Genomic DNA, 26633 nt, shown 5'->3' with positions numbered 1-26633 from the left:
GGCCCACACCTGTAATCCCAGCACTTTGGGAGGCCGAGGCGGGTGCATCACAAGGTCAGGAGTTCAAGACCAGCATGGCCAAGATGTTGAAACCCCGTCTCTACTAAAAATACAAAAATTGGCTGGGCATGATGGCACCTGCCTGTAATCCCAGCTACTCAGGAGGCAGAGGCAAGAGAATCGCTTGAACCTGGGAGGTGGAGTTTGCAGTGAGCAGAGATCGTGCCATTGCACTCCAGCCTGGGTGACAGAGTGAGACTCTGTCTCAAATAAATAAATAAATGTTTAATTATATACAAATATGACATAATATGTAAATATACTGATACAACAGCCACAGTATCAGAGGAAAAACTGCTTAAGGTAAAATAGAAGTCTATTTGGGTAGACCAATAATGTATACTTCTTAAGTAATGATCTTTCACATTTTGGCAGTATCTCTGGAGAGGTAATAGTTTTAGCTTCAATTGAGATTAAAGTTTAAAAAACAAACAAAACAAAACTCAAGGAACTAGGTGACTAATCATTTATCAGGATAGAGAGGTTAGTAAAATATAGGCTTTCAAGAGTTTATATAGCAAATGTGGCTTATTTATAGAGTACCCAGTTTAACTTAAGCTTCCTTGGATTTTACCCCTGAAAGGACAATACTTTCCTTTAAAAGGACAAAAAAGACTTTACTTAGAGAAGCTGCTAATGGTATTAGGTAAAGCTGATAAGGGAAGGGAGTAAATATTTGAAGAAAACAATTTACAATATTATAAATTTCACTTATAGTCATTAACTTCAGTATAATGAACTCATTCTGTTGTATGTAACAAGCATCATTTTATGTTGGGAAGATAACATGATGCATCAAGAAAGAGATCTAGTGAGATGAGCTGGCCACTTTGGAAGTGACCTGAATGAAACTGATGAAGCTCAAAGACTGATGACATGAAGGCATTTGTTTGTATACTTCCTGTGGTTCAGTCCATACTTACTTTCCTGTTAAAATCTTCAGCATTGTTCATGTTTGTTTATCTAGTGTCCTCTCACTCCTCTAGATAACTGTGAGTAAGTTATGTTAGAGTAAAATGATGTAAAAATTATTTGTAACAGCCTGCTATTATTATCATCCAAATACACTGACAGCTTCCAAAGAAGAACAGCAGGAGCCCCCAAAGTTATAGGGCCAAGTCAGTTTGGGAAATGTTGGGCTCCTAACTTGTTAAATAATTAAATGCTCTTTAGATAGGGAAAATAGTTTTTTGAAATAATGTTTTCTTGACACCATGTTAAGAAACTCTGGTCGGAGATCAAAGTAAACGTTTGCCTCTTGTGTATTTAGGAATTGCTCTGAAGCTCCCAGTGTTTTGCTACACCTCAATATAGATTTCGAAGCGCGTGCATTTACAGTTGCATGCTTCCACATTTGAATAGAAATATAAACTCTTGAAAGAGGGAGTTCTTTCAAAATTCCTGTATCACAATTGGCTGTTGAGGTCACCTTAGTCATGTAGTAATGCAACTTCTCTCTCAGAGGCTATTTGCTAATCCAGGCAAAGTTGATATTTGTGCCAGAACAAGGCAAATTTGGTCAAGTTGTACCAGCAAGTTCTGACGAGTGCAAGGCCAGGCATTGAAAGTTCTGTACTAATTTTAAAGAGGTTGCCACTCTCTGGCCCCTCTTTGTAAAATTCATTAGGAAACGATAAACTGTCAAATTGTAACTGTATTGAATCAATGACTTTGGTTGAAATTGTAGAGGATTTCAAAAAAGCCAGTAGAAGAAACAGTGGGTCTCACAGACAATCTGGATGTCAGTTTTTCCTCTATGAAACTGTGCTAAAAGGTCTAGGTTGGAGTTCTACGAAAAGGAATACTTCATGTGGTCTTAGTGTTATCTTTTTCTTTTTTAAGAAAAATTAATGGACTTCATTTTTACAGTGGCTTTAGGTTTACAGTAAAATTGAGTGGAAAGTACAGAGTTCCCACATACTCTGCACCCTTCACCTCACCTCTAGTGCCACCAGCACCATCCCTCACTAGTATGAAATATTTGTTGCAATTGATGAAACTACGGCTACACAGCATTATTATCTAAAATCTATAGTTTACATTAGAGTTCTCTGTTGGTGCTTTACATTCTATGAGTTTGACAGATGTATCATTATATGTATCCATCATTATAGTATACAAAATAGTTTTCTTTCCCTAAAATTCCCAGTGTTATATTTTATTTTATTTTATTTATTTTTTTTTTGAGACGGAGTTTTGCTCTTGTTACCCAGGCTGGAGTGCAATGGCGTGATCTCGGTTCACTGCAACCTCCGTCTCCTGGGTTCAAGCAATTCTTCTGCCTCAGTCTCCCGAGTAGCTGGGACTACAGGTGTGCGCCACCATGCCCAGCTAATTTTTGTATTTTTAGTAGAGACGGGGTTTCACCGTGTTGACCAGGATGGTCTCGATCTCTTGACCTCGTGATCCACCCGTTTCGGCCTCCCAAAGTGCTGGGATTATAGATGTGAGCCACTGCGCCCGGCCTCCCAGTGTTATATTTTAAAATATGTAGGAGATTGGTTCGGTAAGACATTTCAGATTATGGCTATTGATATTGATAGGAAAAATAAGGAAAATTTTAATCTTTCCTGAACTGAATTTACATTTGGTTTCAATTACTCTAATTACTGGAATACTAGTAGGGAGTGCTTTGCTTAAACTTGATGTTGTTTGAACCTTTAAAATGTTGCTAAAATCTTGTTATGGATATTAGAATTGTGAGACAAGGGATAATGATGAGTGTAAGATTCTATTTTAAAATAAAAATGTATCTATATTGGAAAAGTCAGTGACGTGAACAGATAGTTTGATCCATTGAAACAAAATGTCTTGATTCAACAAACTTTAATTGCATTCCTACAGTGTATAACACATAAGGTACTGCAGATACCAAGATGAATGAATCTCCATCTTAAGGGATTCACTGTGTAGTAGGGCTGACAGATACTTGTGAGAGGTATCATCAGAGAGGAATGCACAGAGGAAAGAACACAGAAGAGTAATTAGCTCTGGAACTATTGGAAAGGAAGCAAAATACTACTGTCTTTGCTATAAAATCAACACATATCTATTATATGCTTGCTTCTGCATTTTTATTTTGCATCCCTTGGAAAGTTCAAATGGCTGCACTGGAGAAACTGGTCTTTAGCAAGTAGACACCTGTTTTATGTTGGAGGATCGTGGAAAGATGAATCTCATATGTACTCACACATCTTTCCAAACTTTAAAAAGACTCTGTATGACTTTGTTGAATTAGTATAACCACTTAGAGCTTCCTGGGTCTTCAAGGTTTATAGGCAAGGCTACTAAAAGTGTTTCAGCTAAATTCCATAGAGTTTATTTGAAAATTTGGAAAAGCTGCAACAAAGGTTAGTTTAGAAGGGTTTTTCTCTGTGTGTATAGAGGGTTGGTGAAAACTTTATATTATGTATAAAGGAAACAATAAAACATTTTAGATTTGCTTATGATTTTGTTAAGAAATATTATGGGTTTTAATAAGAGCAAATATCTGCAACACACTGAACAATGATCTCAGTAAGTACAACTGGGCAAGATAAGAATCTAGTTTCTTTTTCTCACTGTGCTCTAATCTTTCAGTCAACACTGACTGCCTCCTTTCTATAATTTGAGAATTTACAAGAAAATAGAACATGAGACCTTCAGTAAACTGAGTTTATGTGATTCAATAAGCCTCATTCACTCTAAATATAATTTTACCAGTTAAGTTCTCAATAATAGGCCCATGTTCCAAAACATGCTTGAAAGCACTGAGGAAATCTTTGGATTGTACCATCTCTTGTATACTTATTCCACATTGGATTTATTGTCATTTAATGTCACACTATCACTTACAATCCTTTTGACAAGAGAGAGCAGTTATATCTGACTCTAGACTGTGCTTTGCAAATAAGATTTAGTTAAGTACAGAAGCAGGTGCCTTACTCCCAAACCCAAGTAAGTGGAGAACTAATGCTGAATGAACACTGACACATTATTTGGAGTTGGGATAGAATGTTCTGTTACATAACAATGACAATGCAAAAAAAATGATGGAAGTGCTCAAATATGTGCATGTAGAGGATTTGTAAAGGAAGGTGATATAATTTGGCTCTGTGTTCTCTCTTAATTTCTTGTTGAATTGTAATTCCCAGTGTTTGAGATGGGACCTGGTGGTAGGTGATTGGATCATGGGGGAGAATCCCTCATGGGTTGGTGCTGTCTTCATAATGCTGAGTAAGTTCTCTCGAGCTCTGATTGTTTAAAAGAGAGTGGCCCCTCTCTCCCACAACTGTCTCTTGTTCTTACTCCTGCCATGTGAGACATCTGCTCCCCCTTAGTCTTCTGGCATGATTGGAAGCTTCCTAAGGCTTCCCCAGAAGCAGATGCCAGCTCTATGCTTCCTGTACAGGCTGCAAAATCGTAAGCCAATTAAACCACTTTTCTTTAAATAAATTACTTAGTCTTAGGTGTTTCTTTATAGCAATGCAAGAATGGCCTAGTACAGAAAATTGGCACTGAAGAGGGGAGAACTGCTATAAAATTACTTCAAAATGTGGAAGCAGCTTTGGAACTGGGTAACAAGCAGAGGTTGGAAGAGTTTGGAGGGCTCAGAAGAAGACGAGAAGATAATAGAAAGTTTGGAATTTATTAGAGACTGGTTAAATGGTCATGATCAAAATGCTGATAGTGATATGGACAATGAAGTCCAGGCTGAGGAGTCTCAGATGGCAATGAGGATCTTACTGGGAACTGGAGCAAAGGTCATGCATGTTATGCCTTAGCAAAGAACCTGGCTGCACTGTGCCCTTGCCCTAGGGATCTGTGGAAGTTTGAACTTCAGAGTGATGATTTAGAATATCTGGCAGAAGAAATTATTTCTAAGCTGCAAAGTGTTCAGGATGGGGCCTGGCTGCTTCTAACAACCTACACTCATATGTAAAAGCAATGACTCTAAGTTGAAAATTCTATTTAAAAGGGAAGCAGAGAAAAAAAAATTTGGAAAATGTCCAGCCTAGCCATATGACAGAGAAAGAAAAAGCTTTTGGGGGAGAGGAATTGAAGCAGGCTGTGGAGCAACCACTTACTAGAGATATTTGCATTATGAAAAGGTAGCCAAGTGCTAATATCCCAGACAATGGGAGAAAGGCCTCAAAAGCATTTTGAGACCTTCATGGCAGTCCCTCACATCACAGGCCTACAGGCCTAGGAGAATGGTTTTCTGGGCCAGGCCCGGGACTCTGTTGCGAGGTACAGCCTCAGGACACTGCTGTCTGCATCCTGGTGGCTCTGGCTCCAGACTCAGCTCAAAGGGTCTCAGATACAGCTGGGGCTGCTGTCTCAGAAGATGCAAGCTATAAACCTTGGCAGCTTCCATGTGTTGTTAAGCTTGTAGGCACACAGAGTGCAAGAGTGACTGAGGCTTGGCATCCTCCACCTGGATTTCAAAGGATGTGTGAGAAAGCCTGGGTAGCCAGGCAGAAGCCTGCTTCAGGGGCAGGGTCCTCACAGAGAACCTCTACTAGGGCAATGTGGAGAGAAAATGTGGCTTTGGAGCTCCCACACGGAGTCCCCACTTAGGGCACTGACTAGTGGAGCTGCGAGAAGGGGCCACCATCCTCCAGACCCCAGAATGTTAGAGCCACTGGCAGCTTGTACCCTGTGCCTGCAAAAGCCACAGGCTCTCAATCCCAACTTGTGAGAGTAGCTACTTGGGCTGCACCCTGCAAATCCACAGGACATTGGGAGTCTACCCCTTGCTGCATTGTGCCTTCGATGTAGGACATGGAGTCAAAGGAGATAATTTTGGAGCTTTAAGATTTAATGACTTCCCTACTGGGTTCTGGACTTTCATGGAGCATGTAGCCCCCTCTTTTTGGCTGATTTTTCCCTTTCGGAATGAGAATATTTACCTAATGCTTGTACCCCCATTGTGTCTTTGAAGTAAGTAACTTGTTTTTTATTTTACATGCTTATGGAGGAAGGGACTTGCCTCATCTCGGATGAGACTTTAGACTTTGAATTTCTGAGTTAATGCTGAAATGAGTTAAGATTTTGGGGGACTGTTAGGAAGGCATGATTGTATTTTGCAATGTGAGAAGAAACTGAGGTTTGAGGGGCAAGGGGCAGAATGATATAGTTTGGATATGTGTCCACCCTAAATCTCTTGTTGAATTGTAATCTCCAGTGTTGGAGGTGGGGCCTAGCAGGAGGTGATTAGCTCATGAAGGAAAATCCCTCATGGCTTTGTGTTGTCTTCATGATGGTGAGTTCTCTTGAGATCTGTTTTTTTCTTTCTTTCTTTTTTTTTTTGTTGTACTTTAGGTTCTGGGGTACATGTGCAGATCATGCAGGATTGTTGCATAGGTACATACATGGCAATGTGGTTTGCTGCCTCCATCCCCCTGTCACCTATATCTGACATTTCTCCCCGTGTTATCCCTCCCCAACTTCCCTACCCCCTCGTCCCTCCCCTATTCACCCCCAAGAGACCCCAGTGTGTGATGCTCCCCTCCCTGTGTCCATGTGTTCTCATTATTCAACACCCACTTATGAGTGAGAACATGTGGTGTTGGTTTTCTGTCCTTGTGTCAGTTTGCTGAGAATGATGGTTTCCAGATGCGTCCATGTCCCTACAAAGGACACGAACTCATTGTTGTTTTATGGCTGTGTAGTATTCCATGGTGTATATATGCCACATTTTCCTTATCCAGTCTATCATTGATGGGCATTTCTGTTGGTTGCAGGTCTTTGTTATTGTAAACAGTGCCAAAATAAACATACGTGTGCATGTGTCTTTGTAATAGAACGATTTATAATCCTTCGGGTATACACCCAGTAATGGGATTGCTGGGTCAAATGGAATTTCTATTTCTAGATCCTTGAGGAATCACCACACTGTCTTCCACAATGGTTGAACTAATTTACACCCCCACCAACAGTGTAAAAGTGTTCCTATTTCTCCACATCCTCTCCAGCATCTGTTGTCTCCAGATTTTTTAATGATCGCCATTCTAACTGGTGTGAGGTGGTATCTCAGTGTGATTTTTATTTGTATTTCTCTAATGATCAGTGATGATGAGCATTTTTTCATATGTTTGTTAGCTTCATATATGTCTTCTTTTGAAAAGTGTCTGTTCATATCCTTCCCCCACTTTTGAATGGGTTTGTTTGTTTGTTTTCTTGTAAATCTGTTTTAGTTCTTTGTAGATTCTGGATATTAGCCCTTTGTCAGATGGGTAGATTGCAAAAATTTTTTCCTATTCTGTTGGTTGCCGGTTCACTCTAATGATTGTTTCTTTTGCTGTACAGAGAAGCTCTGGAGTTTAATTAGATCCTTTTTGTCTATTTTGACTTGTTTAAAAGAGTGTGGCACCTCCTTCCCCACAACTCTTTCTCTCTTGTTCCTACTCACACCATGTGAGACACTTGCTTTCCCTTCACCTTCTGCCATGATTGGAAGATTCCTGAGGCCTACCCAGAAGCAGATGCCAGTGGTATGCTTCCTGTATAGCCTGCAGAACCATGAGCCTATTAAACTTCTTTTTATTTTTTTAAATAAATTACTTAGTAGCAGGTATTTCTTTATAGCAATGCAAGAATAGTCTAATACAGAGATATATTTTAAATGTTAGAGAGCAACTTCAATAAATGACTGTTAACTTTCACAAGTTTCTAATAGCACTGTTCCAGCAATTTACTTTTGCTCTCTAAACATCAAGGTGGCTAACAATAGAGACTGACTTGCTTTGCTTTTCCTTGTTAATTATATAAGTTTCTTAGAAGTATTTCTCAAGGTTGCCTGACATGTTCTGTTCTTTCCAAAACCATGCCAGTTATTGCTTGAGAATACATTAACTCCACTTTCTTCATGCCCTTCTAATGCTTTGCTTTTATGTCTATTACATATATATTTATGTATGTTATGTGTATACATAAATATATGTATACATAATATATATACCTGTATATATATATGTATATATACGTATTATTATTATTTTACTAAATATTGGTATCACCTACTGGACATTTATTTCTAGTAATAATCTTCCTACTTGAGAAGGTAGCTTTAAGTCAGCAAATAGTGGCGATGCTTAGCAGAATTCTACTATTATTGTGAGTACAAGTGGTCTGTGATGTTCCACTGTTTTCTGTGCCTGTTCTGTTCTTTTTTGTTAAGCTTTATTTGCCATATTATTTTTCTGTTAGTTTAAAAAATAAATGAAAGGCTTTGAGTCTATTGAATCCCAGTGACATGTTAATCTTGCTGCTTCAAAATCTCACATTTCGAAGGACTGTGAGTCAGTTCTCACAGCAATACCTTTTCCTGCTGTGTGAGTTTGATCAAATCAGTTAACTTCTTTTCAGTTTTCTTTGTGTAGAAGTCAAAGGAGATCATCAGCAACTTGCAGCTATGGTAGTGTCATGGGAAGATCTCCTTTTGAAAGTCTACACTGATCAAAACTAGCCCCAGAGAAATTAAGATTTAGACAGAATTGTCATAGCTAAGGTATTTTGTTCCTGTATGATGTTAGAGCTCTTTGCCTAGACTTCTGCCTAAAATTTAGTAAATTTGGCAATCTAACTATTCCAAATGCCGGGCCCTCCTACCACTGCATTCACTGGCTCAGTCTTCCAGATTGCTTCTTTCCCTATCAGTATTTGCTTGTCTTGGATTTCCTTTTTTATTTAGTTAATTTCTATAAATTAATATGTTAAACAAATGTATAAATGTATGTTCAGATGTTAATATCACAGACTATTCATTTCAACCCCAATTTATTTTTCTTGCTGTTTCTTAGATGCTCATAGCTGGGTATTGATCACTCCAGCTGCAGCTCTTATCCAGCTCCAGGTTGTGAGCCAATCCGTAATGAGGATGGAAAAAGTGATTATTTCAGTTTGAATTAGGCAAGGTTGATGCATCTCTGTTGCTGCGTGTAAAAGAGTGAGCCAGGCAGGCAAAGTGCGGTGACTACTAACGCTTGCACTAAATGAGAGCAGGAGGTTGATGTGTGCACGAAAGCGGGGAAGTGAGGACTGAGTGGCATAGGATTGGAGATGTTATGGTGGGACTGGGACTGTCCAGGACAGTCTCTGAAACCGATTTGTCCCTCTGCTGACTTCACCGTTCACTGTAGAGCAGCCATTGACTCTCAAAAAGACTAAAACCGATTCAGAATATAGCAGTTGTATCAGGAATTATATGACCCTCGTCAACCCTGGAAATCACATTCTTTAACCTTGTAGATGGTCCCATTTCATAATTCATCTTTCATAGCTTTAGATGAATCCTTATACAGTATTCACGGAAAATTAAAAGCTTCTGAGAAGACCTAAAAATTATCAGTCTATTAGGATTCCCCCCCCTCCTTATACAGAATTTCCCCTCCTTTGGGGCCGTTTACAAGAGAGTGGAATAATACCATAGAAAATGTCACAATTTCACTTCTCTTTTATGAGAAAATTTGCGTGTTTTACACAAAAGATCACTTCGGAACTAATCATGAAATAGATTTGAAACATTGAAGCTGTCTCTCTCTGTCTCCATCTCTCTCTTCTTTCTCTTCTCTCGCTCTCTCTTTTCTTTCTCTTTGTTCTTTCTGGCAGAAACCATACCCAGCTTCCAAATCATACATCAGTTGATCTAGAGAAGGAAGGCCTTGGGAAGCTGTGGATAGCTTTAAAACGATTTGATTGCACAACTGCTATGAGATGAGGGTATGTCAGAGGCGTTTGTAATCTTATAGAGTTGAATGAAAGTACCCATGATTGCATCTATTAAAGTCTGTCTTAGCCATGCCTAATGCAATAGCAACACTTGATACTAACCAATGATTAAAACTATGCCCAACACTATGTAATAAGGAGGACATTATCCAGGATTTTTTCTTTCTCAGAAACACTGTTCAGTCTCCTGTTTCTACTTCTTTAATAAGCCTTTTCTGCCCAAACCCATGTATTTTTGTACCTGAACTATTGCCCTGCCCTGCCCTTCTGTTCTCCCTCCCTCTCTTTCTTTTTCTTCCTAGACAATGTCACTGTGAAACCTTTACCTTTGTTAACAGTTTACCTTTGTGAAATTAGAAGAAAAAATTGATCATTTCAATGAGTAGTTAAACTCTTGGGGCTTCTAAGGACTATCTCTCATGGTCAAGTACAATCTACAGTCTTTCAGTCATAATCTACAAACAAAGCAAAATTTGTCTAAACAAATGTTTCCCATGATATTAACAGATAAGAACAAGGAATGACTTTGTTGAAACATATTTAAGGGAAATTGAAACTAAGGTTAGTTTTTATATGCTAGGAATTAGAGTTCAGTAGGAAAAAACTAAGGTATTTTTCAAAAACTTTTTAAAGTTTATTTTTGAGCAGGGAACGTTTTTGGATATAAATTCAATACCCCAACAGGAGAGGCATCTCCAAACTGGTTCCAGATGCTAATGTCATTGTCTCTTTATTAAGTAAATAGACCATAAAATAGACATGTTTAAAAAAATACTTATTTTTAAACATGTATTTGAGGACCTCTCAATTTTACCCAAAGTAAAAAATCAGAATTCTTATAATGGTCTGTGGGGCCTGACATGATATGATTTCTGACTCCTCTGACCTGAGCATCCTTTGCTCTTCTCACCCCTCATTCACCTCCAGCATCACTGGCCCCCTGGCTACTTCTCAACCTGTCAGGCTCATTCTTGCCTTAGAGCTCTTGCACTGACTATTCCTTATCACTGAAATATCCCCAGATATCTACTTGGCCAGCTCCTTCACTTCCTTCACATTTTTGGTCAGATGTTGTCTTGTCGATGAGGCCTTCTGTAATCACTGTAATTAGAACAGCAATTGGCCCCCTCCTTATCCAGCTACCACTTATCTTCATCTGCTTTCCCCCTCATTCTACTTAATAACTTCTAACCCATTATTTAATTCAATATATTATGTTTATATTGGTTTTCTCTTTCTTCCCCATTAGAATGAAGAATCTATGAGGACAAGGATCTTTCTCTGTTTTGCTCAAATGTCCAGGACAGTATCTGGCCCATAGGAGATACGAAAAAGTCTTATTGAATAAGGGGTTAAGGGCTAGAGCTTATATTAATTTTTTCAATGATTGAACAAACATTTATTAAGTGCTTAGTTTTTGCTAGTCACTCTGCTAGGTAAGAGAATCCAGAGGTGAGTCTTACTTTGGAGAGAGACGAATGAATGAAAAAATAAACAAACACGTATTATGTACAATGTAGGGTTGAGCACAGGGTATTCTGGAAGGATATGAGGTGCTACATAACCCAGTACAGGCAGGGGCATGGAGGATTCATTAATTTTATTTACTTAACAAATAATACTTACTATGTGCTAATTATACTTACAGGCACTTTAAAAGAAGGCAGGTTCAACCAGCTTGGGTCCTTTGCCCTTTGCCCTTTTCGCTGCTTCCCTCTGTCTGAGTAGCCATCTTGCTACCATGTGGTTTCAAAAGGGCAAATGCCAGAGGCCAAGGCTAGCTGAACAGAAATATAGAAAGAGTTGAGTTCCTGATGAAATCGTGAAGCCACAGTTCCATTTTGATTGCTGATCTCCAGCTTTCTTGTAAGTGAGAAAAGATCACAAGTGATCCTCCTGCTGCCTTCATCTCCCAAAGTTCTAGGATTGCAGGCATGACCCACCACACCAAGGTAGGGCTAGTCTAGAGTCTAACACAACATCAATCCATGTGCCCCACAAAGGCTCCGCTGATACCTCTTTTCCCTTGTAGAGTTTTATCTGCTTAGTATAAAACCCCACTCTCTGCCTGTGCCTGCATGTGGCCAATGTTTCCAGGAAAATGTCAGTGATCTAAGCCCACCAATGGAGGGATCTTCCCTTTTTGAATTTTAATTCATCAATTTTCTTTGCTTTTCCAGCTGTCTGATGTCCTCAAAGTAATTAGAAAATTACTTAGTTTTAACTTTCTAAGTCCCACCAATTCTTTTTATATTCTTTTCAGAAACAGTATTCTGAACTCATAGATTTAGTGAAAGTTTGGATATATTCTGGGATTCTAAACTGAAGTGATTTTCTCTTGAGCCTCTGGAAGAAGGATATGTAGGCACAGCTCTGTTGTAGCTCTGACAGGAAATAGTGCCTTTACTATTGTACTATTATTTTGAAGAAAGCACTGCTTACTGTTCTCATATTACTTGCAGTGTCTTTAAAAAAATGTGAAAATAATACCGTCATGCTTAACTGCAACAATGTCAAAAAGAAGGCAAGCAAAGATTATAGAAAAGTCAGACTGAGTGTCATATTAAGCTTACTATTCTATCCACATGCTAAGGACCCAAGTCACATGTGTCTGGCTATTACCATTCACTTTTTCTTATCCACCCCCACCAGATCCAGAGAAAATGGATCACATTGAGCAGTCTGACTAGGAAGATGATAGAACTTCATCTTTAAAGGAATTGTATGAGATATTTACAGTGACTCATATTTTAGATAAGGAAATAGAGGCTCAAGGGGATAAAGAAAGTTACCTAAGATGACATAGCGAATACATGGTGGTTAATAGAGAACAGAGAATTTTCCTCACCTGTGCTCAGCCTGTCTGCTTTTGTTTCTCTGGATCGAGGAATAGCCCTGTCTTGAGAAACTGTCTTTCTTCACTTTGCTAGTGGTCTCATTTGCTGGGTCTGCTCCTAGCTCTGACTTCATCCCCCAGCTCTCTGGAGGCCTGGTGGTGCCATCCCTCCCGCAAGGCCTGATTGGAGGAGAAAGTCTCCATTTCTCTTAGTTCCACTTTCATTGTCTACCCTTTTCCCCTTTAAAGGAGAACAAAACAAACAAGTGGAAACAAATCACCATTACCATTTCAAGAATAAAAGAAACCAAAATCTCCCATTCAAAGCATTTTTTTTTTCCTTTTTTGGGTGTGTGATAGGACATTTTATACTCCAGTAGTTAAGATTTCTCTTTTAATCTATAAAATTTAAGGTTTTCATTTCTTGTGGCTCTGTCTCTAAGTTTCTTTTTTGTTATGGCAAATGGGATACACAGATACACATTCTATCCTCTCTGTTGGAGTTTTGTCACCTCAAGTCATTCAAAACAGAAAGATGAATATCTCTAATAGGAAATATATTGATTAGGGTGCTATGATCTCCTCGGCTAGTAATGCTATCAAAAATGAGCCTTGATTCACTCTATGAAATTGGGAAAATATTACCTGACCCTTTTTTCCCTCAGTGATAAAATTAGGACAAATGGTATCCATGTGGAATTGAACTTTTAAGAGGAACGTTTTATGAAACTAGTCTAAGTTGTTAGAAAGTGCCATTTATACATATGTTTATTAAATATATATTTGTAAAATGTTTATGTATATATTATTGATGTTTCAGCTTCTTTTAAAAAGAAACTAAAACTTTCCAGAATTGGATATATTAGTACTTGTACATTGATTCTGTCCTTCCTCCAACTGTGCAAAAAACTTCTTCATATTGAAGAAGACAAAGAGAAATGCTGAAGTGTGGGTTGGCCAGAAGCCAACTCAGAGAAAGAGATTTGTTTGCAGGAAGTTTAATGGGCATGCAATTTGGGTTCAATACCTGTGTGGTCTGAAGGTCAGTGAAATAGGGCGCAGAGAGAGATTGGGCTGAGCTGCAGTCACACCAAAGGCCTTAGTTAATCCTGCAGTCATCATCAAATTTAGGCCTGCCATTCAGACTTTATCCACCTTGGATCGAGGGGACTATGCTTTCAATTGTTTGCTGACTAGTTATGGGATGCAAGCTGCCCCCGCAAAGGTGCTGGGATCTTAGGGCAGGTGGGTCTCTGTAGCTGTACTTAGCTGAGAGGTGTTGGTTGGCAATACTTTCAGCAGCTGGGGAGTGGATGGTGCAGTCCTGAAGTGGGGGAATCTGGGTGGCACAGCAGAGCAATCACTACGATTAAGATGTTAATCAACAGTGCAGATTACATTCTTCATTATGTTTATATCTAGTAGATGACACATGTAATACCAGTTTGTTTGTTTGTTTTTTTGTTTGAGACAGAGTCTTGCTCTGTTGCCCAGGCTGGAGTGCAGTGGCGCAATCTCAGCTCACTGCAACCTCCACCTCCCAGGTTCAAGTGATTCTCCTGCCTCAGCCTCCTGAGGAGCTGGGATTACAGGCACACACCATCATACCTGGCTAATTTTTTTTTTTTTGTATTTTCAGTAGAGATGGGGTTTCACGATGTTGATCAGGCTGGTCTCTAACTCCTGACCTTGTGATCCACCCCCCTTGGCCTCCCAAAGTGCTGGGATTACAGACATGAGCTGCTGTGCCCGGCTGAAATTACCACTTATATAGTAAAAATTTGTTGAATATTGACAATTTATATGGTATACAATCTGAATTTGTGTGAAAGCATATAGCAATAGAAAAATAATTAGTGGATAGAGAGTCTAGGAACAGATAGAATAGTTGGCTTTACCAATTTTTATTAATGCTATTACAGAGCAGTCCATATTTCCAAAAATAAATTTTATCTTTTTAAAGAAGAAGCTTTCAGTTTTCTTGATGTTCTGTTTCCTATTATATTGATTTCTGCTCTAATTTTTATTTCATGTATTCTTCTAACTTTACGTCTTATTTGCTTTTCTTTTTTTTGCTTTCTTGAGGTGAAAGCTGAGATAATTGAATTAAGACATTTCTTATTTTCTAACATAGAGGTTTAGTGCTATGAATTTCCTTTTAAGTACTATTTAAGCAGCATCCCACAAATTTGATATGTTGCATTTTCATTTTTACTCAGTTCAAATAACATCTTAACTTTCTTTTTGATTTCTTTGACCCATAGATTGTTTAGTAATGTGTTATTTAATTTCCAAATACTTGGAGATTTTTTCAAAGATCTTTTTGTTTCTGAGTTTTAATTTAATCCTATTATGCTTGGAGAACATACTCTGTATGGCTTGGATCTTTTAAAACTTATTGAGACACTTTATAGCCCCAAATATGTTCTATTTTCATAAATGATCTATGTGCATTTGGAAGGGGCGTATAGGCATATCTTGTTTAATTGCACTTCACTTTATTCCACTTCATAGATATTGTATTTTTTACAAACTGAAGGTCTGTGGCAGGCCTATACTGAAAAGCGTGTGTTTACTTCATGTCTCTGTGTCCCATTCTGGTAATGCTCAAAATATTTTAAAATGTTCATTATTATTATATCTGTTGTGGTGATCTGTGACCAGTGATTTTACCATCATCATTGTTTTGGAGTGCTACTAACCTCACCCATATCAATCAGATGGTGAACTTAATTGATAAATGTTTTTTGTGTTCTGGCTGCTGTACTGCTGGCCATTCCCCCCCGCCCCCCGCCCCTCCAGACTTTCCTATTTCCTGACACACAACAATGTTGAAATTAGGCCAGCTAATAACCCTGAAATGGCTTCTAAATGTTTAACTGAAAGGAAGAGTTGCATGAGTCTCACCTTAAGTCAAAAGCTAGAAACGGGCCGGGTGCGGTGGCTCATGCCTGTAATCCCAGCACTTTGGGAGGCCGAGGCGGGTGGATCACGAGGTCAAGAGATCGAGACCATCCTGGTCAACATGGTGAAACCCCGTCTCTACTAAAAATACAAAAAATTAGCTGGGCATGGTGGCGCGTGCCTGTAATCCCAGCTACTCGGGACGCTGAGGCAGGAGAATTGCCTGAACTCAGGAGGCGGAGGTTGCGGTGAGCCGAGATCACGCCATTGCACTCCAGCCTGGGTAACAAGAACGAAACTCCGTCTCCAAAAAAAAAAAAAAAAAAAAAAAAAGCTAGAAACGACTGGGCTTAGTGAGGAAGGAATCATGAAATGCAGCAATTCAGTAATGTCTTCAGGCTCCAATTCTATTTCTAGTTCTCATGCTATTTCTACCACATCTGCAGTGACTCAACTTCTTCCAGACTCCTGTTATTACTAATGTTTTGACCTCCTCTCATGAATCACGAATGTCCTCAATGGCATCTGGAATCGTGGATCCTTTCACAAGATTTTCAATTTACTTTGCCCAGATCCACCAGAGGAATCATTGTCCAGCTGAGATCCAGAGGAATCGCTTTCGGCTGAGATAGGTTGAAAGCTAGGCCTCTTGCACCAGTGAGCTAAGTTATGAATGCAAAGGAAAAGTTCTCGAAGGAAATTAACAGCGCTACTCCAGTGAACACACAAATGATAAGAAGGTACACCAGCCACATTGCTGATGTGGAGAAAGTTTTAGTGGTCTGGATGGAAGATCAAAGCAGCCACATTTCTTTAAACCAAAGCCTATTCGAGAGCAATGCCCCACCTCTTCAAATCTACGAAGGCTGAGAGGTGTGGCAGCTGCAGAGGAAAGGTTGGAACCTAGCAGAGGTTGGTTCGTGATGTTTAAGGAAAGAAGCCATCTCTATAACTAAAAGTGCAGGCTGAAGCAGCAAGTGCTAGTGTAAAAGCTTCAGCAAGTTATCCAGAGGATCCAGTGAAGGTCATCTATGAGGGTGGCCACACTAAATAACAGATTTGCAGTGTAGACAAAACAGCCTTATATTGGAAGAAGATGCCATCTAGGACTTTCCTACCTAGAAAAAGGAAGTCAGTGCTTGGCTTCAAAGCTTCAAAGGACAGGTCGACTCTCTTGTTAGGGACTAATGCAGATGGTGACTTTAAGTTAAAGCCAATGTTCATTTACCATTCTGAATATCTTAGGGCTCTTAAGAATTATACTAAATGTATTCTGACTGTGCTCTAGAAATGGAACAATAAAGCCTGGATGACAGTACATCTGTCTACAGCATGGCTTACAGAATAATTGAAGCCAACCATTGAGACCTAGTGCTCAGAAAAAAAAGATTTTTCTCAAAATGTTCCTGCTCTTTCACAATGTACTTAGTCACCCAAGAGCTCTGGTGGAGATGTACATGGGGATTAACGTTGTTTATATGTCTGCTAACACAACATTTATTCAACACCCCATGGATCAAGGAGTAATTCCAACTTTCAAGTCTTATTATTTAAGAAATATATTTCATGATACTATAGCTGCTAGAGGTAGTGATTCCTCTGGTGGATCTGGGCAAAGTAAATTGAAGACCTTGTGGGAAGGATTCACCATTCTAGATGCCATAGAGAACATTTATGATTCATAAAAGGAGGCCAAAATATCGGTAATAATAGGATTTTGGAAGAAGTTGAGTCACTGCAGAAGTGGTGGAAATTGCAAGAGAACTAGAATTAGAATTGGAACCTGAAGATGTGACTCAGTTACTGCATCTCATGATAAAAACTGAATGAACAAGGAGTTGCTTCTTATGGATGAGCAAAGAAAGTGGTTTCTTGAGATATAATCTATTCCTAGTGGAAATGTCGTGACCATTGCTGAAATAACAGCAAAGGATTTAGAATATAACATAAACTTAGTTGATAAAGCAGGAGCTGGATTTGACATGATTGACTTGTAAAAGAAGTTCTACAGTGATAAAATGCTATCAAACAACATCACATGCTACAAGGAAATCTTTCATGAAAGGAAGAGTCAATCAAAGCAGCAAACTTCACTTTTGTCTTATTTTAAGAAATTGCTGCAGCCACCTCAACCTTTAAAAACCACCACCCTGATCAGCCAGAAGCCATCAACATCAAGGCAGGACCCTCCACCAGCAAAAAGATTATGACTCACTGAAGGCTTCAATGATCGTTAGCATTTTTTAGCAATAAAGTCTTTTAAAGTATGTACATTGCTTTTTAGACATAATGCCATCACACGGTTAATAGACTCCAATATAGTATAAATTTAACTTTTGTATGCACTGGAAAACAAAAAGTTCTGTGAGACTCTTTTTTGTGAGACAATCTTTATTGTGATGTTCTGGAACTGAGCCTGCAATATCTCTGAGGTATGCATGTATAGTCTACTGTAGTTATATGGAATGTTCTATAAGTGACAACTCCAGTTGGTTGATAATGTTGTCTTTTATATTTTACTAATTAACTATATAATTGCTCATCCAATTATTTAGAGAAGCTACTGAAATCTCCAACCATAATTGTAAATTTGTATCTTGCAGTTTTATCAGTTTTTGCTCCCTTTATCTTGAAGCTCTCTTATTAGTGACATACATGTTTTAATTTTAGACCCTTTGGATGAAATTATCTCTTTATCATTATGAAATGATCTTCTTCATCCCTCTAATAGTCTCTGTTCTGAAATCTGCTTTGTCTGACCTTAACCTAGCCAGAGCTGTTTTCTTTAGATTGGTATTAACATGGCATTTTTTCCTGATCATCTTATTTTTACCCATTGTATGTATTTATGTATAAAATGTGTTTCTTGCAGACATTATGTAGTTGGATCTAGCTTTTTAGTACAATCTGATGAGCTTGCTTTTTATTTGGGGTGCTAGATCATTTATATTTAATTCAGTTATTAATATGGTTGTGGTTAAATCTACCATCTTGCTATTTGTTTTCTATTTGTCTCATCTATTTTTTGCTCTTTTTTTTCTGGCTTATTTTGGATTAATTTAGCCTTTTTTATGATTTCAATGTCACTACTTTTGTTGGCTTCATAGCTATAATTCTTTTTTTAAAAAAATTAGTGTTGGCTTTAGGGTTTATAGTTAGCATCTTTAACACATGAGTGTCTGCTTTCAAGTGATATTATATCACTTTATGGTCTTATATATTTAATCAAATTTACAAAGTTTTTACCATTTATTTCTTTAAATATTCTTCCTGTCTCCTCCCCGCTTCTCTCTTTTAGAGACTTCAATCACATATATATTGGATTGCTAAAAGTTATTACACAGATCACTGCTGATTGTTTTTTTAAAATATTTTCTTTCTTTTTTTTTTTTTTGAGTGATTTTTTTCCCTTTGTGTTCTACTTGGATGGTTTCATTGTTATGTCTTCAAATTCTGCAACATTTTCTTCTGCAGTGTCCAATATGACATTTATCCTAGCTAGCGCTTTTTTATTTTAGACATTATAGTTTCCATCTTCGGAACTTTCATTGTGTCTTTTTATATTACTTTACTTACAAGGCTTGATCTTTTTTTCTAACTTCTTGAGCATATGAGATGTAGTTATAACTATTTTAATATTCTTGTCTACTAATTATATTCTCTGTATTATTTCTTCAGAAGTTTTAATTGATTGATTATCCTCTTCATTATAGGTTGTATTTCCTAGGCTTCTTTGCATGCCTGACAATTTTTGATTGAATGGCAGGAATTGTGTATTTTGCCTTTTCAAATACTAGATACTTTTGCATTCCTAAGTATTCTTGTCCTTATTTCTGAGATAAGATTCAGTTACTAGAATATATTTTTATTTTTTCAAATCAAGTTTTGTGAAGTGTCATCAAAGCAAAATTTTGTCAAAGGTTAATTTTCCCAATAGTGAGGCAAAGCCCTTCTTTGTACTCTCCCTAACACTTTTTAAATTTTACTTTTTTCACTCTGGGTTTTGGGATTAATCCCATCCCTGTGTAAAGTCTAAGCATTGCTCCCTCTGATCCTTTCTAGCCATTTTTTCCTTGGCCGCTGGTAGTTTTATCACAGACAAATGCTAATCAGTATTCAACTCAATACTGGAGTGGAACCCTCTATGATCTCTATGGTTATTTATCTCTGTAGTGCGTTGTTTGTTCTTGATTTTTTTTTTTTTTTCCTGCTGATTCTATCTGCTTTAGTCTCCTTCAACTCCCAGCTTTGCTTCTTCAGCTCACAGAGACTGCTGGACTCTCCTTGGGTTTTTTTACCCAACACAGAAGGCTAGACGTTTTCTCCAGGCAGTAAATTGTGTAATCATAGTCTCACTTTAGTAGTTTCCTATCTCACAGGGATCACTGTTCTTTATTATCTGAAATCTTCTGAGTCCTGGAAAAGTAAGTCTTTGAAAAGAGAAATCTTTAGCTTAATGACAGCCTTACATTCAGTGACCATCATTTTTGTCATTTTTTTGTTGATATAATCATTTCCTAGCAATAACTCCTACCTGCTTTGATATTACACATTGATGACTCATTCATATCAAAATGTATTCTTCATTTATATGTTTATTTGACTATAAATTGACTTGTGGAGCATTAGTATGCTGACCTTATTGCATTTATTGATGAATATAATATAATGATTATATAGATTATCAAATGGCTTAGACTTGTAGTTTTAAAGTTACAGTCCTAGACTTTGTCTTTAGAGTGATGCCATTTGAGGCTGAAAAGACGTGATTGAAATAAACAGATGGGCTCATAGCTGGTCAAACATCTAGTCTAGAGTCAGCCAATGCGTCACTGTCAGAGCAAGAGACAGCTCTTGGGAGCATGACTTCCAACCACTTGTCCTAACCTCTAGATCACACTTTCCATCATTCAAAACCCTAAAAATGATTAAGGAAGTACCACTTGCTTTGTTGGCATACTCATGTCAGGTGATAACTTTCAAGTTTGGTTGTGTCACAGACGGATCTACAAATTTATTAATATTATTAAGATATAACAGTTTCCCCTTCTTATCATGGTTGGAAAAAACACATTATATTTTGCAGTGGTTTGACCAATTAAAAAGAAAATAATCTTACTGTAGTACAGGCATCTGAAAATAAAAATAACTTTCAAGAGACTGTAATATAGTGACCCTTTGGGGAGTGATCTAGAAAGGAATACACTGGGGGAAGTAAGGTGATCTAGAACAGGCTAGTAATCAGGACGCTTCATGCTATGCTCATGCAGGCACAAGTCTGTGTCAAGTTTTCATTTGTCACACACACCAGTGATTAAAATAACCCTGGGAAGCACTCATGGCCATTTTTTTCCTTCAGACTTGATGTAGAAGCATTTTTACACTACGTATAAAGGTGATAATGATAGCTAATAATAAATATGCTGAGATAACAAATAATAAAGCCACCTGGTTTGGAACGTCTTCCACCTTTATGGAGCCCACAGCTCAAAATCAAAGCTCTTTCCTGGTAACTTATCTTCCAGGGCTCTACATTTTTTGTTTGTTTTATTTCATTATTTCTCCCTCCATCAACTTGATCAATTGCTTTCTTTTCCTAGGCAGTTCTTCTCACAGAAATTTTCATCAGTGTATGAAGACTGTAGCTTTTAAGAGTATATTAAGGACTTTATCTCATTTTCAAGTATGATTCACAAGCTAGCCTTTTCAGTTCAAAATTAGAATGACAGTGTATCATCCTGAGATGATTAGGACTTGGCTTGTGAGTTGAATGCCTCATTGAATATCCCTGTTCAAAAATCACTCTATTTTTTAAAATTTCAAAGTCATCTATTATACAGTTATTTCAAGTATATTTTGTAAATTTTGGCATGGAGAATTGGGCAATAGTTTACAGAATTATGTAAGGGTTTTTCAAGTTAAAATGTTTCAAGATCGATCGCTTAGTAGCACAACATTTTGTGCCAAAGTAAAAAACGTGAAAAGAGACTTTGAAGGCAGTAAGCTGGGTGAGAAGTTATGAGACCAACTTTAATAATATAATTCCAAAGCAGTTTATGAGAACCCTACATACCATGGGGGTTTCCATTAGAAAAATATTAAAATTTACTTCTGCGAAATCTAGGGGCTTTCTGATGTTCAGCTGTAACATATGTGGACTGAAAAATTAAATCTTGTTTCATAAGCATCCTGTGTCAGTTGCTTTGCAGTGCAGGAAATAGGTTCAGAAAGATAAGAAAGATATACAAAATAGCTATGCAGGATGCCCTGCATACTAGTTCATACCAATGTGGCCATTTCCAGGAATCAGTGGTTGATTATTTTTCACGTGATATACTTAAAACACAGTGATGGGAGGATATCAACATTCAGCCAAGTTCTCAAGCATGTTTGCCAATACAGTCATATGTTCTTGTATTTATTATTAATGCTGACAGATGGACCCAGTCAACTGTATGGTATTTATGCTTTCTCTGTGTTTTTCTTGTAATATGTCATTCAGAAACATTTTAAAATGATCAACTTCATCTACATTTCACCCTTGACATATTTTGCTTCTCCTAAAGTATCTCAAAATATTTTTACTAGACAGGTACAGAGGTTCAAAAATGTATAGTATAGTATAATATGTGTATCATAGATCTTTAGAAAATAAACATTTTTCACGTTTCAATTCATCATTAGTGCAGCATGATGAGATAGGCATTATTCATTTAGAATAAAATTTCTAGCCTAAGACATTTTTAAAAACTTAAGTTCACAAATCTAATAAAAGATACATATATTAAGAATTTGCTATGTGCTATCTTTTCTGTGTATTCATCAATCCTCACAATGACCCTAGGAGGAAGGGACTGCTTAATCTCCATTTGACAGATGAGGCAATTATAGGTTTGAGAGGTTAAGTAATTTGCCTGAGTGTACACAATTAAGGAGTTTTAGGGCTAGAATGTTTATCCCTGGTTGTCTGATTTGGTACCCAATGGCTGTCCAGTCTACCTAAATTTTCCCCTGGTTATTGACTCCATCATGACAGAAAAATGGGGTGTCCATTCTAAGATGTGCTAAGAATTTATGAGTACTAGAATTTAATTTATATAAAATCATCAACAAATTGATGGCTATGGATAGCAATAATTTCCACAACTGGAATTCTTTTTTTTTTTTTAACATATATATATATATATATATTTACCCATAAAACTGTAGAAACATCTGCCCCTACAGTATATCTTTGTAAAAGTGATAGAAATGTTTTAGTAGCTTGTCACAGCAACTGATGTATGGAAGAGCCTCTTATCTGTTAAAAGGGTGTCCTCAAGAGTGATCAATTGTTACTGAAAGTATTAACCATAAATAATATAAAACCTCTGTAGGCCACTTCCCTTAACCATTTAAAACATCTACCCTACATGCATGGCAAAGCCTTGGTTTTGAGTCAGCAAAAAAAAACCCTGCTGGAGAAGTGGTAGTGAGTTTTTCTGGAGTACTACTCCCTGGCCTTCCTGGCATGTAAACTGAGATAAATACCCCTGCAGTGAACTTCAGAGCTGTGCTTATGAACACATATTGCATAGTAACTGACTGCTTTGTCCTCAGAGGTCAATTCTCTTTCTCTTCAACTTCCCCAAGTGACATCTGCTGTGAGGGAAGTCTTTCAGTTTCTCCAGTTCTCTTTCAGGAGGGTGGCAACTTAGAGCACCCTTTCTCTTTGTGGAAATAAATGGCTGTAAAACTTTGAAAAATGCAAGCAGAAAAGCTAGTAACCACAATTAGTCATAGACAGCATTGATCTAGACAGATCCTTGTTCTTTTACTTCCATTGGAGCATTCTTTACTCAGAGTAGAAGCCTTACTTCAATGCTCAAGCAGTGTCAGGTCAGGGCTCACACATTGAAAATGGCACTGTGGCTGCAGACAAAAGGCTGCATCCTAAGTGTATGATTAATGCTTGGAAGTTATATCTTTTTACCGGGGAGGAAATGCTACTGCAAACCTTAACCTTGAAAATTCAGACTGAAAAATTCCAACATAAGTCATAGATACAATTATGAATTAATTGGAAATGGATGTGTAAATCCCCTGCATCTCTCTGGATGGCCCTTTTCTAGTGCTCTTCACTACACTGTCTACAGTGAATCTCCTGAGTAGTCGCATAAGTAAAACATGTCTTCCCTATGTATTTTAATCAGTTACTCTGATGGTTAAAGATACTTTAGAACACAGTTATCACTTCCAAGCTGTATTAGCTTTTTATAATGGTTACTCTGAACAGTTGCTAATGTTTTGACCTTTGCAGCTCATCTGAAAAGCAGATTTGACTGGGTATGGTGGCTCATGCCTGTAATCCTAAAACTTTGGGAGGCTGAGGTGGCAGGATCATTTGAGGCTATGAGTTTGAGACCAGCATAAGCAACATAGTCAGAGCCCTGTCTCTAAAAACAATAATAATAATAACTTTTTTTTTTTTTTTTTTTTTTTTGAGACGGAGTTTCGCTCTTGATACCCAGGTTGGAGCGCAATGGTGTGATCTCGGCTCACCGCAACCTCCACCTCCTGGGTTCAGGCAATTCTCCTGCCTCAGCCTCCTGAGTAGCTGGGATTACAGGCACGCACCACCGTGCCCAGCTAATTTTTTGTATTAGTAGAGACGGGGTTTCACCATGTTGACCAGGATGGTCTCGATCTCTTGACCTCGCGATCCACCCGCCTCGGCCTCCCAAAGTGCTGGGATTACAGGCTTGAGCCACCGCGCCCGGCCAATAATAATAACTTTTTTTAAAAAACTGTAAAATTTTAAAAAGTGGATATACTTGGCTATTTATTATTAAAGTGAGTTCAAATTGAGAATTTAAGTGGAAGCTAAATTATCATATGAATGATAAGTACTGATTAAAGATTACTAGAGGATGAATAAAGAATCAGGGGAAAATGCAACTGGTTAAAGCTCTGTAGGCAAATCTCAGGTCTGAAATGGCACTGGCACGGGCGTCCATGCTTAGAGCTCAAGAAAAAAACCACAACTTCTTCCTGGAAGAGGGCTCTCTGCCTGTCCTCGCAGCAGCTTTCATTCAGTTGGCTTAAAAGAGGCTCACAATTTCTGAGTAACTATAAGTAGGGCAGCAACAGAAGCGGGTTAGAGTGTTTTTTTTTTTTTTTTTTTTTTTGCTTCTTTCTTTTGTCTTTTTGGTTAAAACCTTTAGTTACTAAGAAGCAACTATGAAGACTTCTGAGGAATAGTATGGGGAAAGACAAAATTTTATGTGAAGACCAGTTCAGGTGAAAGGAAGAATCTGTTGTTTTAACTTCTCTAGCAAATTCTTAAGGGATGGAATGTAACTTTCATCATCTATTCAATTTAGGGCATTTGATTAGTACATTATGCACACTACTGAAAGCAATGCAGAGTTATTATTGTTTTTACTATTTACCCAGTAGAGAAAGTGCTGCATGCTAGATGCAGCAGAATAAAATCAGTGCTGTTAGACCAGTACAGAAAAATGATATAACATTGAATAGATCAGAACTCACAATAGAGGTGTCAAGTTCAATTCCCAGAGGCTACCTTGCTTCCAGTATTCACTGACACAAAATAGTCTGGTCAGTCTTTCATTATAGATGAAATTAAATGAGAGTCGTATTAGTACATTCTTTCATTTTCTATTGTAGTTTAAATAAAAATGCTTTTAGTTAGCATATAAAAAGCTGTCCTTTGGAGAGCCTGAAGGGGTATACCTGTGAGCCATAGGAGAAAATGAAATTCAAGTTTCATTTCGAGGTGACTTTTAAAAACTTTCTATTTTGATATAATTTTAGACTTATGGAAACCTTGAAAAGGTAGTACAGAGCTTATGTATATATCTTTCACTCACTTCCCTTAATTTTGACATCTTCGATAATGATTTTTGTAATTAGTGAAACTAGGAAATTAACATTGGTTAATACTGTTAACTGGAGTACAGACTTTACTCAAACTTCCTCAGTTTTTATACTAGGGTTCTTTTCTGGCTTACCCTTCAGATTGGCAAAATTCTGAAAATATCCGATAGACCAAATGTGGATAAGGATGTCCAGTTGAAATGCTCTCGTATTGGTACCAACACGTCGGCAAAGAATTTAGTGATATCTAGAACTGCACTGTTCAATAGGGTAGACACTAGCCACATGTGGTTGTTGAGCACTTGAAATGTGTTGAACCAAGCTGGGCTCTAAGTTTAAAATATACATTAATGTTCAAAGAATTAATACAAAAATGTAAGCTGTTGCATTGATCATTTTTATTTGTTTCTATTTTGAATTAATATTTTGAATATATTGTATTATATATTTTTTAACATGGGAACTAGAGAATTTAAAATTAGATTTAGAGGTCACATTATATTTCTATTAGACAGCACTGGTCTTGAATTTAGAAAGACTACTTACCCTGAGACTCAGATATATTATTTTAGATGCACCCTAGAGAAATTCTCATACTTTTCCAAGAGGAACCATATGCAAGACTTTCATTTTATTCATTTTTCTAAAAATAAGAAATTAGAAACAACTGACATGTTTATCAACAGGGGAATGCATTATAATACATTTATAGAATTTAAAAAGTAGTAGTAAAAAAATAGTCTAAATTTAATAATCAACTCAGGTAATCACTGCAAACGAAATGATTAAGAAAGCCAAACGGCACAAGGTTAAGTAAAACATCATATCATTTTAATGTAAAATTTAACAATTAAAAATATCATTAATTGTTATGGATATAGACATAAAGGATTAATATAAAACATAAATGTGGGCCGGGCGCGGTGGCTTACACCTGTAATCCCAGTACTTTGGGAGGCCAAGGTGGGTGGATCACGAGGTCAAGAGATCGAGACCATCCTGGTCAACATGGTGAAACCCCGTCTCTACTAAAAATACAAAAAATTAGCTGGGCATGGTGGCGCGTGCCTGTAATCCCAGCTACTCAGGAGGCTGAGGCAGGAGATTGCCTGAACCCGGGAGGCGGAGGTTGCGGTGAGCCGAGATCGCGCCATTATACTCCAGCCTGGGTAACAAGAGCGAAACTCCGTCTCAAAAAAAAAAATATAAATGTGAGTCGGGGTTGATTGCATTTTTGACCTTA

At 37.7% G+C, this 26633-nt stretch overlaps 1 long non-coding RNA gene across 1 annotated transcript in view; it reads left to right on the top strand.

The window, feature by feature from the left end:
• Positions 1-26633, top strand: part of LOC135272306 (uncharacterized) — a 191933-nt gene that overhangs the window by 96602 nt on the left and 68698 nt on the right. The window lies entirely within an intron of this gene.

The sequence above is a fragment of the Aotus nancymaae genome, unplaced genomic scaffold (assembly GCF_030222135.1).
Source record: "Aotus nancymaae isolate 86718 unplaced genomic scaffold, 86718_ANA_hifiasm-v0.15.2.pri h1tg000108l, whole genome shotgun sequence".
NCBI lineage: Eukaryota > Metazoa > Chordata > Mammalia > Primates > Aotidae > Aotus > Aotus nancymaae.
The sequence above is the reverse complement of the archived record's forward strand: the minus strand, read 5'-3'. Positions and strand labels throughout refer to the sequence as shown.